The sequence below is a fragment of the Aegilops tauschii genome, chromosome 3 (genome assembly GCF_002575655.3).
Source record: "Aegilops tauschii subsp. strangulata cultivar AL8/78 chromosome 3, Aet v6.0, whole genome shotgun sequence".
NCBI lineage: Eukaryota > Viridiplantae > Streptophyta > Magnoliopsida > Poales > Poaceae > Aegilops > Aegilops tauschii.
In genome coordinates this window covers 518,537,901-518,551,576 of record NC_053037.3, presented here as the reverse complement: position 1 = coordinate 518,551,576, position 13,676 = coordinate 518,537,901, and the positions used below count along the sequence as shown (strand labels likewise).

At 53.3% G+C, this 13,676-nt stretch overlaps 1 long non-coding RNA gene across 1 annotated transcript; it reads right to left on the bottom strand.

Moving 5' to 3' along the window:
• Window positions 1-1,621: 1,621 nt before the first annotated feature.
• Window positions 1,622-5,031, bottom strand: LOC141042484 (uncharacterized). Its single transcript, XR_012205505.1, has 3 exons — window positions 3,964-5,031; window positions 3,127-3,217; window positions 1,622-1,889 (listed from the first exon to the last, which is right to left on the bottom strand). It is a non-coding gene; the product is annotated as an uncharacterized lncRNA (long non-coding RNA).
• Window positions 5,032-13,676: the final 8,645 nt, after the last annotated feature.

Below are 13,676 nucleotides of genomic sequence, written 5' to 3'. Positions count from 1 at the left end.
GGAAACGACACGTATGTATCGTTGCTATTAAGGATAACAAGATGGGGTCTATTTCTACATAAATAGATCTTGTCTACATCATGTCATCGTTCTTATTGCATTACTCCGTTTTTCCATGAACTTGATACACTAGATGCATGCTGTCGGATCTGGGGTTCCGGCAAAACCCTCAAGGTTCGAACTCTGGGGTGCGCGCGAAGTTCATTCCCTCCTACCGATCCATGCCCTAGCTTGCTAAGATCTTGTAGACAAACTCGACGAACTCACAACACAAGGGACACACGATTTATACTGGTTCGGGCCACCGTTGTGGTGTAATACCCTACTCCTGTGTGGTGGTGGTGGATTGCCTCTTGGGCTGATGATGAATAGTACAAGGGGAAGAACAGCCTCCGGAGGTCGAGGTGTTCTTGTGCTCAATGAACTTGTGTGGGTGAGATGCCTCTTGATGAGTTGTCTCCTACGGTGGTGGCTATCTCTACTTATATAGGCCCTGGTCCTCTCCCCAAATATTGAGCGGGAAGGGAGCCAACAACGGCGGCCAATTTGAAAGGGGACAGCTAGTACAAGCTATCCTAACAAAAGCGGTCTTCGCCTGCGAAAGGCTCTGGTGATGACGCCGTCTTGGGCTCCACGGTGACCTCTGTCCTGCTGGCCTGTTGGTCTTGGTCTCGTTGCACTGATATGGAAACCTTTTCCTGATGCCTCGGTACTCCGCGCCGGCGCTTGCCCCCCTTGGCACCAAAGAGGAAACAAGGATGCTGCGTGCGCTGGCGCCCGCCTGGTGCCCGTCTGATCCTGATTGTCATGGCTCACGTCACGAGAGCCTCGCGAGGTTTCCCCCCGCCTTGATATCTCCGCTCCTCGTGAGCCTGCCTGGAGAGGCCGCTCCTGAGGAGGTCTTACATCGTCTGCCTCGCGAGGCTTGGCCCCTCGTGAGGGTCTTGAATGCCTTGTTGACGAAGATGGGTCGTACGGGCCTGCTCGCACAGCCACGCTGTGGGCCGCAGGCAGGCAAGTCTGGGGACCCCTATTCCCAGAACGTCGACAGTAGCCCCCGGGCCCAAGGTACGCTCGGGCTTGGCTTCGCGGCGAAGCCAAGGGTCAAGCGCGGAGCGCCGCGGGCCCCAAAAGCCTGCGGCCTCGGTTGACGCATGGCAGTTGAGTGGACGTGGGCGTCTCCGCTTCCCCATGCTCCCTTAGAATCCGCCTGGCTACGCGGCCCCCGCAACCTACACAGTTATTCCTCCGTCGCCTGCGCCTTGCTTCCCCAATCTCTCTGCTTATTCGAAACTCTGCTTCTCCTCTCCAATCTGACCTCCCTCCTGCCCGCTCCATCGCCATGGCGCCGAAACAAGCAGACAAGGGGAAGAAGCCCCTATCCTCGCCGAGTGCGCCTCCGGTCGTCGAGCCTGTGGTCGGTCGATCCTTGGTACTCAACGACGAGGCCATGGACAAGGTGCGCCCCATGCTTGCTTCCAGTTTCAACGAGTGGGGAGAGACGGTGGCTTGGTGTAACGCCCACGATGCGGCTATATCTCCCACGTGTCGAGGCACGACTTAGAGGCATAACCGCATTGTGGTTTTGTCGCAAGAAGGGTCATCTTCACACAATCCCATGTAATGAACAAGAAAGGGATAAAGAGTTGGCTTACAATCGCCACTTCACACAATACATAAATAAGTCATACATCAATCAGAGTTCACACATAGGTCTGACTACGGAACCAAAATAAAAGAAGACAACCGAACTGCTAGATCCCCGATCGTCCCAACTGGGCACCACTACTGATCAACATGAAAAGAAACATAGTAATGAACAAGATCTTCATCGAGCTCCCACTTGAGCTCAGCTGCGCCACCTGCACTTGTCTCATCGGCACCTGCAACTGTTTGGAAGTATCTGTGAGTCACGAGGACTCAGCAATCTCACACCCGCGAGATCAAGACTATTTAAGCTTATAGGAAAGAATGGGGTAGGTGGTGAGGTTGCAGCAGCGACTAAGCATATATGGTGGCTAACATACGCAAACAAGAGCGAGAAGAGAAGCAGAGGAACGGACGTGAACTAGCAATGATCAAGAAGTGATCCTGAACTCCTACTTACGTCAAACATAACCCAGAAACCGTGTTCACTTCCCGGACTCCGCCGAGAAGAGACCATCACGGCTACACACGCGGTTGATGTATTTTAATTAAGTCAAGTGACAAGTTCTCTACAACCGGACATTAACAAATTCCCATCTGCCACATAACCGCGGGCACGGCTTCCGAAAGATAATACCCTGCAGGGGTGTCCCAACTTAGCCCATTATAAGCTCTCACGGTCAACGAAGGATAAACCTTCTCCCGGAAAGACCCGATCAGTCTCGGAATCCCGGTTACAAGACATTTCGACAATGGTAAAACAAGACCAGCAAAGCCGCCCGAATGTGCCGACAAATCCCGATAGGAGCTGCACATATCTCGTTCTCAAGGCACACCGGATTGTCCAAGCTTCCGGTAGGCCAGCCCAGAGTTGCCCCTGGTGGCCACCGGCGACTGACAGGTTGGACCAACACTCAGAGGAGCACTGGCCTGGGGGTTTAAAATAAAGATGACCCTTGAGTCTGCAGAACCCAAGGGAAAAAAGGCTTAGGTAGGCAAATGGTAAAACCAAGGTTGGGCCTTGCTGGAGGAGTTTTATTCAAAGCGAACTGTCAAGGGGGTCCCATAAATCACCCAACCGCGTAAGGAACGCAAAATCAAGGAACATAACACCGGTATGACGGAAACTAGGGCGGCAAGAGTGGAACAAAACACCAGGCATAAGGCCGAGCCTTCCACCCTTTACCAAGTATATAGATGCATTAAATAAGATAAGAGATATTGTGATATCCCAACATAAATAGAATCCAACATGGAGCAATCTTCAACTTCTCCTGCAACTAGCAACGCTATAAGAGGGGCTGAGCAAAAGCGGTAACATAGCCAAACAATGGTTTGCTAGGAAGGGTGAGAAGGTTAGGGGCTGACATGGCAGTATGGGAGGCATGATATAGCAAGTGGTAGGTAGCGCAGCATGGCAATAGAACGAGCAACTAGCAAAGCAAAGATAGAAGTGATTTCGATGGGTGGTCATCTTGCCTGAGATCCCGCAAGGAAGAAGAACGAGTCCATGAAGAAGACAAACGGACGTAGTCGAACGAATCCTCACAACTCCGGAAAGAAACCGAAGCTAACGAGAGAAGCAACCCGGAAAGAAACAAACAACATAGTAAACAACCACCACATACACATGGCATGATGCAAAAACAAATATGATGCATGTCCGGTTTAATGAGGCATGGCATGGCAAAGTGCAACAAACAAAACTACAAATTAAATGGAGCTCAATATGCAACGAGTTGCATATTGACGAAACACCACATATAATTATTTAGTTCTCTCTCATTATGTACTCGACCATATTAAATGTTGATTACCATGGCAAGAGGTGAAGCATAATAAACTATCTATTTAGGCAAGTTTAAATGAGGCCGGAACAACAAACAATAATTTCGGAAAATCCTCATGTCATTTAGCAATTTAAATGCAAACACAATTTTAAACATTTAAATGTTGTTATCATGATGCGGATGACAATGCAAGGTATATGCAATTTTATAAAACGTGGACACGAGCATGTTATGAAGCATTTGTTACCGTGGTGGAACGAAAAAAGGGTGCCACGGCAACGAATCCGAAAATGGTGCCACGGCAACATATCGGTTCCGGTAGCTCACGGAGATACCGGCACAAGGAGAATTGTGCGGATGTGTGAAACACGCAAGAGAATGGTGGGGTGCTCCCGGTTACCGGGTTCCCACGGAACGGCGGCATGGCAAACGAGGAACGCGCAAGCGACAACTGGGACACGGTTCGAACACTAGCAACTCATACATCACAAACATTCGTTCACGGGCGTCGTCTCGGCGGTTATACCTTCGAAGCGTGCATTTTCGGAGTGGCTCGGGTTCGACGGTAGTGGAAGTAGTTGTTCACGTGTCGTAGGGGAAGTAGTGGTACACGAAGGTAGTTGAACTTGACGGTTCCGTTACGCGGGTCTTCGGCGACGGTAGTGGAAGTAGTGGCACACGTTCGTTTTCGAAGAGGTACTTGACGGGTCCGAGGTCTTTGGGGCGACGGTAGTGGTACACGCAACGTCGAGGTAATTGTCGTTCCGATCTTGGCGGTGTAGATGTGCACGTTCCGTAGATGAACTTGGCGGTCCTCGTTGACCTGGTACTTGACCTATCCAGTCTCCGGGATCGTCGCGGTTCTTCGTGCCTCGTGTAACTGGTGTCCTTTCGACCTTGAGAGAGAAGAAACAGAACGGCCACAGTGCACGATGGGAAGGCTCCTGCAGCAACAGGAGGTCGATGGCGGAACAGCAGCAAGACGAAGTGGGGCCGGCGTCGGTCTTAGCGTGGAGCAAGGGAAGCAGAGCTTCTGGAGGCTGGAGAGGCCACGGCAGCGGCAGCTACTGGCGCGGTGACGAGGAACGGAAGGCGGCAGGGACGAGAGGAGGCGGCGCAGCGACGGGGAGGTAGTGGAGGCGCTGGTCGCGGAGGTCGATGGAGAGGGGCTTGGCGCGGCGGCATCGAGGAGGAAGACCGGCGACGCAGCTGCGGGCACCGAGAGGCGTGGCTCCGACGGGCAGGGTCGGAGACGAGGTGCAGAAGGGCGGCGAGGGACTCGGCGACGGGGACGGCTTGCGGGGGCTCCGGCGAGTGGCGCGGAGGCGGAGGCGCGACGAGCTTGAAGATGACGACGGCTGCGGCGCGGGGCGACGCTCGGCAGCGGGGCCAGCAGCAGGCAACCGCGGAAGGCCGAGGCCGGTGGAGGTGCGGCGCAGGGCAACTTCAGGCGATGCAGCGGGGTGACGGGGATGGACGGCGCCGGTGCAGAAGAGGAAGAAGGGTGGCGTCACTGGCAGGGGAGGCGCGCCATGGGGATCGAGCGCGAGCGCTCCTCCTGGCGCTAGCGATGTGCGTGCGTGCGTGACGGCGCAAGGAGGGGCGAGAGGGAGAGATGGGGATCGGGAGAGAGCGAGAGGAGGGATGGGCTCGGTCCCTGGCAGCTAGGGTTAGGCTTAGGTGGGCCTTGGGCCAACTGCTGTTGGGAGGCCCAGCTGGGCCGGCTGGGGTCTCTCTCTTCTCTCTCTCTCTAATTTCTTTTAGCAGAAAAGAACTAGAGAGAAGAAAAAGAAAGGTAGGGGTTAGGGAAAGAATTTGCACATGCGGGTAATTTTCCCGGACTCACAAAAATATGCTTGTTCCAGGAAAAATAGAGGCGGCCTGATTGGAAGATGTAAATTCAAATGCATTTGAATTTAATTCAAATGATTTAAAGGAAGTGAGGGTTGGGAAGGTCCAAAAATGTTCGGATTTTTGGTGGAGCTCCGGAATAGATGAAAAAATATAATGCGAGGTTGGAGACCAAGAATTAAGATAACAAAGGCATTGGGATATTTGCAAGTGTGTTATGGTGAACTCCAACGAATGGAATATTTATAATAGCTCCATAAATATTAGGAGGATATGTTATAAAGAGAAGTCACCCTTCCCTCGATTTAAATAGATCAAAGATCCATGCAATTTATTTAGTTGAGTTTTTATGCAAAGATTAAAGACATGAAGGCATGATGACATGATGCAATGCAAAAATAAAAGAGCAAGCACCAGAAAGAACACACGGTGATCACGAGAATATGGAAGTCTTCTGAAACGTCGGTCTTGGGGCGTTACACTTGGCCCGCATCTCGCCCTCGCATTGCCCGGGCAGCCACTGAGGTCCCAATCTTCATAGATGCCCTCTGGGCTGGCCTGATTCCTCCCTTCTCCGCCTTCTTCAACGCTGTGCTCGAGCATTATCAGATCCACATGCTGCATCTCGACCCTCAATCTGTGATTCTTCTCGCCGTCTTCGCCTTTGTGTGTGAAGCCATGGTGGGCATCGCTCCTTCGGTGGCCCTCTTCCGCCATTTCTTCTCATTGCATCTGGCTGACCCTCGGCAGAGCTCGGGGTGCGTGAGCTTCCAGGCCGTGGCCGCGATAGCGGGCACGGGGATCGACTTTGAGCTTCCTCCATCCACGAGCGAGTTTCGGACACGATGGGTGTTTGTCGACGCCGGTGTGCTCAGCCCTCTGCTCCATGCTCTGCCAGGGCCTGCTGTTCCCAACTCCAGTTAGGGCCACCAGAGGCTCGCGAGCCCCCGTCTCATTCCCGTCTGGCTCAGGATGAGGAGGTTGAAGGACCGCGGCGTGACTGCGCCTATGGTGGTGAAGGAGTTCGTCAAGCGCCGAGTCGCTCCGCTTCAGCGCCATTCCCGCCCGATGTGGGCCTTGCTCAGCAGTCAGGACCATATGAGGTTTCAGGAGGAGGGGCCTCCTCTTAAGACACGGCAAACGGTGCTTATGGTCCTGACGGGTGCCCCTTTGCCGGATGACATGCCCAGGAAGAGCTGTTTGTTGTACCGCTGCGAGAATAAGGCCGAATTTGCCGAGAGCATGCCCTCCTTTGATGAGTGGGGGATGTGCCCGATCGGCCTGGTGGGGCCCTGTGAGAACCCCGTCGACGTGGTCCCCATCCTTGCCGCCGGTGCCGAGCTCGCCCCAAGTGAGGGTGCAGGAGGGCGAGCTCCGACGGAGGCCGGTGGCCCAAGTGCTGAGGAGCACATGCCGCGTGGTGATCCTGGGGCGTCGTCCTCGGGAGCTCGCGATCCCTCCCCTGGGACGTCGGTTACTGAGGCGACACAGCATGCGGTTCCCGAGGTCAAAGCCCCGGAAGCCTCGGGAGGTCGTGGTGAGATGGCGCCCGACTGTTCAACGCAGTCGGGCACCCCTGAAGTTGCCCCTCCAAGCTCTTCCTCGGCCTCGCCTCGCGCTGGCCGCCACGTCCAGTGCTTCGGCCGGCTTTGCATGGACTTCAAGGAGCTCCGCAAGAGGAAAGGATCCCCGAGCGGCAACAGCATCTTTGGGCCGTTGAAGCGGCGAAAGTACTTCGCTGTCGACGAGTAAGTACTGCACCTTGTGATTTCTAGATTGCTGCTTTCCTTCCTGACGCTAGCTCTTCAGGACCCCTTCTGCCAGGGCCGTTGGGTCCCTCGTGAAGCAATCCCCACCTTCCTCGGCACCCCCGTCGTCCTTGAGTACCCCGAGCTTGCACGTCGCGCCCGGAGCGGGGCCGGCCGAGGGGGTGCGCTCATCTTCTTGGTGCCTTGAATCTGCGACCCCGTGGTCCTTCCTTCACGGTCTAGCTTGGAGCTTGGCGGGCATCCCCCGGGCCCCTCCTTTGGTCATGGACGACAGCTGGTTGGCTTTGGCCTGCAGCTCTTCTTCAATCGGCGGGCCCCGACTATCCGGGGCCCCTCACGAGGTCGGGCCGGCGCCTGGAGCGGCACCAGCCCCCAGCCCCCTGCTGAGAGGGGGTGCGCCGCTTAACCCCCCGCCCACAGCCCCCGTGGCGGAGGACGAGGTGGGGCGTGCCTTGGAGTTGAACGCGGGCGGAGCGTCGTTCGTCATGAGCTCTTCCAGAAGGCGATGGAAGCGATGAGTCAACTCGGCGAAGAACTCACAGGTGTCGACTCGCGCCTTGAGGCTGAAGGTCTTCGGCTGGCGGAGGAACATCGTAAGCTGAGGGTGGCCATCAACCTTGGCCGCTACCAGCGTGATCTTGACAATGCGAAGGCCGAGGCGTCCCTCAAGATTTCCCGTGAGGCTTGCTCCCGAGCCTTGGAGGAGGCTCGTGAGGCTGACCGCCGTCGCGAGGCTGCGGAGAAGCGCGCGTGGGAGCTCCAGGCCTGGAGTGCGTCCCTCGAGCAGCAGGTGGAGGCGCGCAGAGCCGCCCTTGCGTCGCTGAGGGGGACGCCCGCAGAAGAAGAGGAGGTCCGGAGGCGTGAGGAGGCGCTGGCTCTGGAAGCCGTGGAGCGCACCCTTGAGCTCGAACAATTGGAGACGAGGGAGCGTCAAGTTGCTCAGGCGGAAGATGCTGTCGGGGCTCGCGAGGCCGAGGTCCAGGAGGAAGTCGATCGCCAGGTGGCCCGGGTTCGCGCGGATCTTGAAGGTCGGTATGACTTGAAGTTGAAGCTCACGGGAACGGAGGATGTGGGCAGGGCCGCTGCCCTCAGGCCCAGGGTCGCTGATGCAGAGAGGCGCGCGGAGGCCACGGCCGTCGTCTTGGCCGCGACGCAGGCGGAGCTGGCCTCCGCCCGCGCCGAATTGCTCTCCCTCTGGAGGCAGGTTGATGACGCCGAGTCCGTCGCGCGGCAGAGTCGGGAGGAGGTGCTGGAGAGGCAGACGCTGGAGCGCGTTCACGCTCCCGTGCTTCAGGATCTTCGGAACAGGGCCAACAATGCCCTGGGCCATGTCTGTGGCGCGAATGCCCCCCATCCTCAGGTGAATAACTATGCCAGTCACCTCCGCTTCTTCACCGACGTGGTGACCCGCCTGGAGGCCCAATTTGACGAAGCTTGCAGGCTTTTGGAAGAGAGGAGTCGTGGCCTGCTCGAGCGTGCTTTCTCCCGTGTCTTCAGCCATCTCCTGAACGCCAACCCCGACTTCGATTTCGACGCCGCCATCGCCCCCGTACCTACGGTCGTCCGGGACGACCTGGCGCGGTGGGTAGAGGACAACGTGGATGCGTTGGTCAGGGCCTTCACTTCAGAGGACGACGCGGTGGTGGTCACTGCAGACGGAGGCGACGTGGTCGATGATGGGGTCGTCGGCGCTGGTGACGGTGGCGGCGACGCCGACGATGGTGACAGTGACGCGAGTGGTGCGTCCTAAGACGACGCGGAGGATGTGGCGAGCGATATATCTGGCTAATTCCTGGTCTCTTTACTGCTTCACCCTTTATGCAAAACTCGGGCATGGCTCCTAAAGATTGTGAGAGCATTTTGGGAGGGAGAGCCCCTCATGTAAGCAAATCACGATTTCTACTCCTTTATGCCGAACCGAGGGTGCGTTTTGGCCAGTCATGAGTCTGACGGCAAGTTTTGCCGCTGCGGCTTACCTTAGCTGGAGCAGGCCCTGAATCGGGTTGTAAGGTCGAGAGTCGCCACGGGGCTCCTGAAGGGTCTGCTGACCCGCCCGAGAGGGCCTCGCGAGATTCCTGCGCCGATCGGCGCGAGTGGCATGCGTGCTGTGCCCAGCCCCGCTCGCGAGGGACCCGTGAGGGGGAGGCGGCGAGCGTGAGCTCCAGAACAAGGCAAGAACCAGATGGCAAGAAATCGCTTGAACAAGAAAATACACCCCCCGCACGCATCGACAAAAGCTCGACTTCAACTTAAATCCAAATCCAGAAAGCAAGACTACGGAAGAAGAGATCCAAAGCAAATGGCCGCGTCCGGCGCCTATTCTAGTCTTCTGGTCTTCGAGTCTTCTCACCAGAGCGGAGCTAAGTGCTGCCACTAGGCGTGGGAGGGAGCCCCATGGCCTGAGGCCGGCACCCCTGAGACTCCGGGGCGTGTACAGCCCCACTCATTATTACGTGAGTGTGTCACGGGCGGCGAGCTTCACAAGCACTGGGCCTTCTTCACAGGAACCGGCCTTGCTTCATATCGCCAGATGAGGGCCCCGCCTTGCGCCACCCTCGACCACCTTTGAGCCGACCGGCAACCTGGACGACACAAAGGGGGGAAAGGGGACGCCAGCGGTGCCCTCGGCGACCACGGGTCCTCTGCCGGGGGAAGGCTCGCCGGCACCTCCCCGGTAGAGGGCCTACCTCCGGGCGTTGCCTGGCTTTGCGCGAAGTGGGGAGGGGCCTTGCTCCTGGCTCCCTCCGCGTGGCCCCCAGCGTGCTTCCCCCGGCGAAGGGATGTTGTTGCGCCGGAGTCGTCGACTGACGCTGTGACCTGATTCACTTGCAGCCCACGATTAGCGTAAGCCTTCTCCTGAGAGATTAGTGGTACCCTGTAGTTGTTGTTGCTGGCGCGATCGTTGCAGTTCTTCGTCGGTTCCTGGAAGGCTTCGACTGCGCATTGCTCCTGAGAAGATCTCCAAGGATAAGCTTGAGGCTGATCCTTCTACCTCCTCCAACAGTAAGGGTTCTGATGATTAGTTGCATCGGGCAGCTTTATGGTCCATGGCGTACGCTTTAAACTTCATCTATCTTATTTTATGTTTTCATTTTGGGTTCTCTCTCCTAGGGTATGCTTAGCTGGTCAGTGTAGGTCATTGCCTGATCTACTTTTGTTGCTTTCTATTATGGTTTGTAATGAATCAGTCCGGGTTTAAAGACTGGAAGGTTTTATGTTGGAACGTGTGTGGTCTTAATTCTGAAGCATGGCAATTAGCGGTTAAACAAAAGATTGATGAAAGTGGTTGCTCTGTGGTCGGTCTCCAAGAAACGAAGTGTATGCATATTGATCACAGGTTTATTAGGAAGTTCTGTCCATGACGTTTTGATAATTTTTCGTATATGCCTTCGGTGGGTGCCTCGGCTGGTATGGTCATCATTTGGAACTCCTCTTTCTTTGAGGGTAAATTAATTGAGGCAAGGCCTTATGGTATTATCCTGGAATTCCGCTCTAAGCATACTTCTGAAGTTTGGACCCTAGTGTCAGTTTATGGCCCTTGCCAGGGTCCGGCCCGCGATGATTTTGTGCAATGGTTATACAACCTTGACATCAACAGTGATGATAATTGGCTGCTTTTGGGCGATTTTAATTTTATGCGGTCGTTGGAAAATCGCAACCTACCTGGGGGTAATGTCAGTGATATCTTTCTGTTTAATGAAGTGATTGGCCACTTGGGCCTTATTGAGCTACCAATTAAGGGACAAAAATTCACCTGGTCAAATCTGCAAACTGAGCCTTTACTGGAACAGATTGACTGGTTTTTTACTTCAGTTGCATGGACTTCGGATCATCCCAACACGCTAGTATTGCCGCTTGCACGCACGGCCTCTGATCATGTTCCGTGCGTGGTCTCAATTGCTACTGCTATTCCTAAGGCTAAAGTCTTTCGCTTTGAAAATTATTGGATTGATTTGCCTGGTTTTTATGATTGTGTTGCTCAAGTTTGGAACAAGTCTGTGGTCAGATCCTCGGCAGCCTTAACTATTTCTTCTAAATTCAAGGCACTTCGATATGCCCTCAAGAAATGGCATCTCAACCTGTCCACAGTTAAGGCGCTCATTTCAGACTGCAACAAAGTGATTCTTTACTTTGATGGACTAGAGGAGATTAGGCCTTTGACTAGGTCAGAGTTTAATTTCAGGAGAATTGTGAAATTGCATCTGGAGGATACCTTACATTGGCAATTCGTATATTGGAAGCAACGTTGTACTATACGAAGCATTAAAGTTGGTGAGGAGAATTCGAAATTTTTCCATGCCATGGCCACTGAAAGGTTTCGGAGAAACACAATTTCTTCAACTAAGAATGCTGCAGGTGATGTGGTCTCAGATCACCAACAACTAGCTGGTATGTTTTGGTCTGATTTTAATCAGCGTATGGGCAATGCAAAAGGAATCCGCATGGGATTTGATTTGGACACCTTAATTGCGCGTGTTGATGGCCTTGAGGATTTATCCCAGCCTTTCGCTGACTCCGAGGTTGAATCTGTCATTAAGAACATGCCAACGGATCGTGCTCCTGGTCCCGATGGTTTTTCTGGACTGTTCTTAAAGAAGTGTTGGCCAATCCTAAAGGAGGATTTCATGCAACTTGTGAAGGAGTTCTATGAAGGCAGATGCAATCTGGAATGTCTTAACACTTCATTAATTACTCTGATCCCCAAAAAGCCGAGCCCTGAAGTTGCCGGAGACTTTTGGCCCATCTCGTTGACCAACACGTGCTTGAAGTTTTTAACTAAGCTGCTTGCTAACCGCCTTCAGAAAGTGATCCTCAGATGCATCCACCGCAATCAATATGGTTTTCTTCGGTGTCGTTCTATTCAAGATTGCCTGGTATGGTGCTTTGAGTATATACACCAATGCAAGGCCTCGAAGCGGCCAATCGTCCTCCTTAAGCTGGATTTCACGAAGGCATTCGACACAATTGAGCATGAAGTTATTCTCAGAATTTTACACTGTAAGGGTTTTGACTCCCGTTGGACTGGATGGATCAATAGCATATTGTCTACGGGATCTTCTTCTGTGCTTCTCAACGGTGTGTCGGGCAATCATTTTGTTTGCAGAACGGGCGGGCGTCAGGGGGATCCTCTATCTCCGTTGCTCTTTGTGATCGCGGTCGATTTATTACAATCTGCAGTCAATGAGATGTGTTCCAGGAACATCCTTTCACTGCCAATCCCAACTAGCTCCAGCGACTACCAGATTGTACAATATGCAGACGACACTTTGATTGTCCTGCCTGCGATCGATGATCAGCTTATTGCTTTCAAGGAGATGCTTGACACTTTTGCGGTGTCAACAGGATTACGTGTAAACTTTAGTAAGTCCTCACTCATTCCAATCAATATGACTGATCAGGAAGGTGCTAGGGTGGCTTCTTTGCTCGGATGCGGCGTTGGGTCAATGCCATTCACGTATCTAGGATTGCCAATGGGAACTTCTAGACCTACAATCTATGATCTGCTGCCTCTGGTTGATCATGTTGAGCGACGCTTATCTGCTTCCTCATGCCTGCTAAATCAGGGAAGTCGACTACAACTTCTACAGTCAGTATTGTGCTCCATGCCAATATATTTCTTGTGTACCTTATCTCTTCCCAAGGGCATTTTACAGCAATTAGAGTGAATCATGAGACAATGTCTGTGGAGAGGCAACACGGATAACCCACGCCAATCATTGGCTTCTTGGGATATAGTCTGTCGCGCTAAGAAATTCGGTGGTTTGGGTGTTCTTAACTTGGGCATTCAAAATGAGGCTTTGTTACTAAAGCATCTTTTCAAGTTCTTTAATAAAGTGGAAGTGCCTTGGGTATCATTAATTTGGGACACTTATTACGCATCGTCACCACCTCAAAGCACCCAGATCTGTGGCTCCTTTTGGTGGCGTGATGTCATGCGCTTATATCCCAAGTTTTGCAAGCTAGCTGTTCCACAAGTTCATGTTGGCGACACGGTGCTTTTTTGGCTCGATCGTTGGCAGCTGGGAAATCGTGTTGTCCTATTACATGACTGCTTCCCAAGACTACATTCATTTGTAGTTGATGATGCACTCACTGTCAAGGAGTTTATGGAGCTGCCTGATGCCTTGGATCATTTCCATCTGCCTCTGTCACAGGAGGCTTATTCGGAATTCAATCAGCTACAGGCCCTGCTGCCTTTGATCGATCTGGATGGAGAGAGCAAAGATATTTGGAAGTGGCCTTCGAAGTCTGGTGCTTTTATGTCAAAGATATACTATGACTCTTGCTTCTCATACCTAGTGGTTGATCCCATCTTCAAATGGATTTGGAAGTGTGCATGCACGCTCAAGTTCAAAGTGTTTGGTTGGCTTCTCTTAATGGATCGTTTGAACACTAGGGATATGATGCAACGTCAACATTGGATCATCCAGGATGACACATGTGTGCTATGCAACCTGGCACAACATGAGGATCAGGCTCATCTTTTCTTTGCTTGCAATTTTAGTCAAAGGGTTTGGAACTATCTTGGGATATCTTGGTCCGTTCAACCGAACCAAACCACATATGAGATGGCTCAATCTGTTAGGAGGGATTTCAATCATCCTTTCTTCACTGAGGT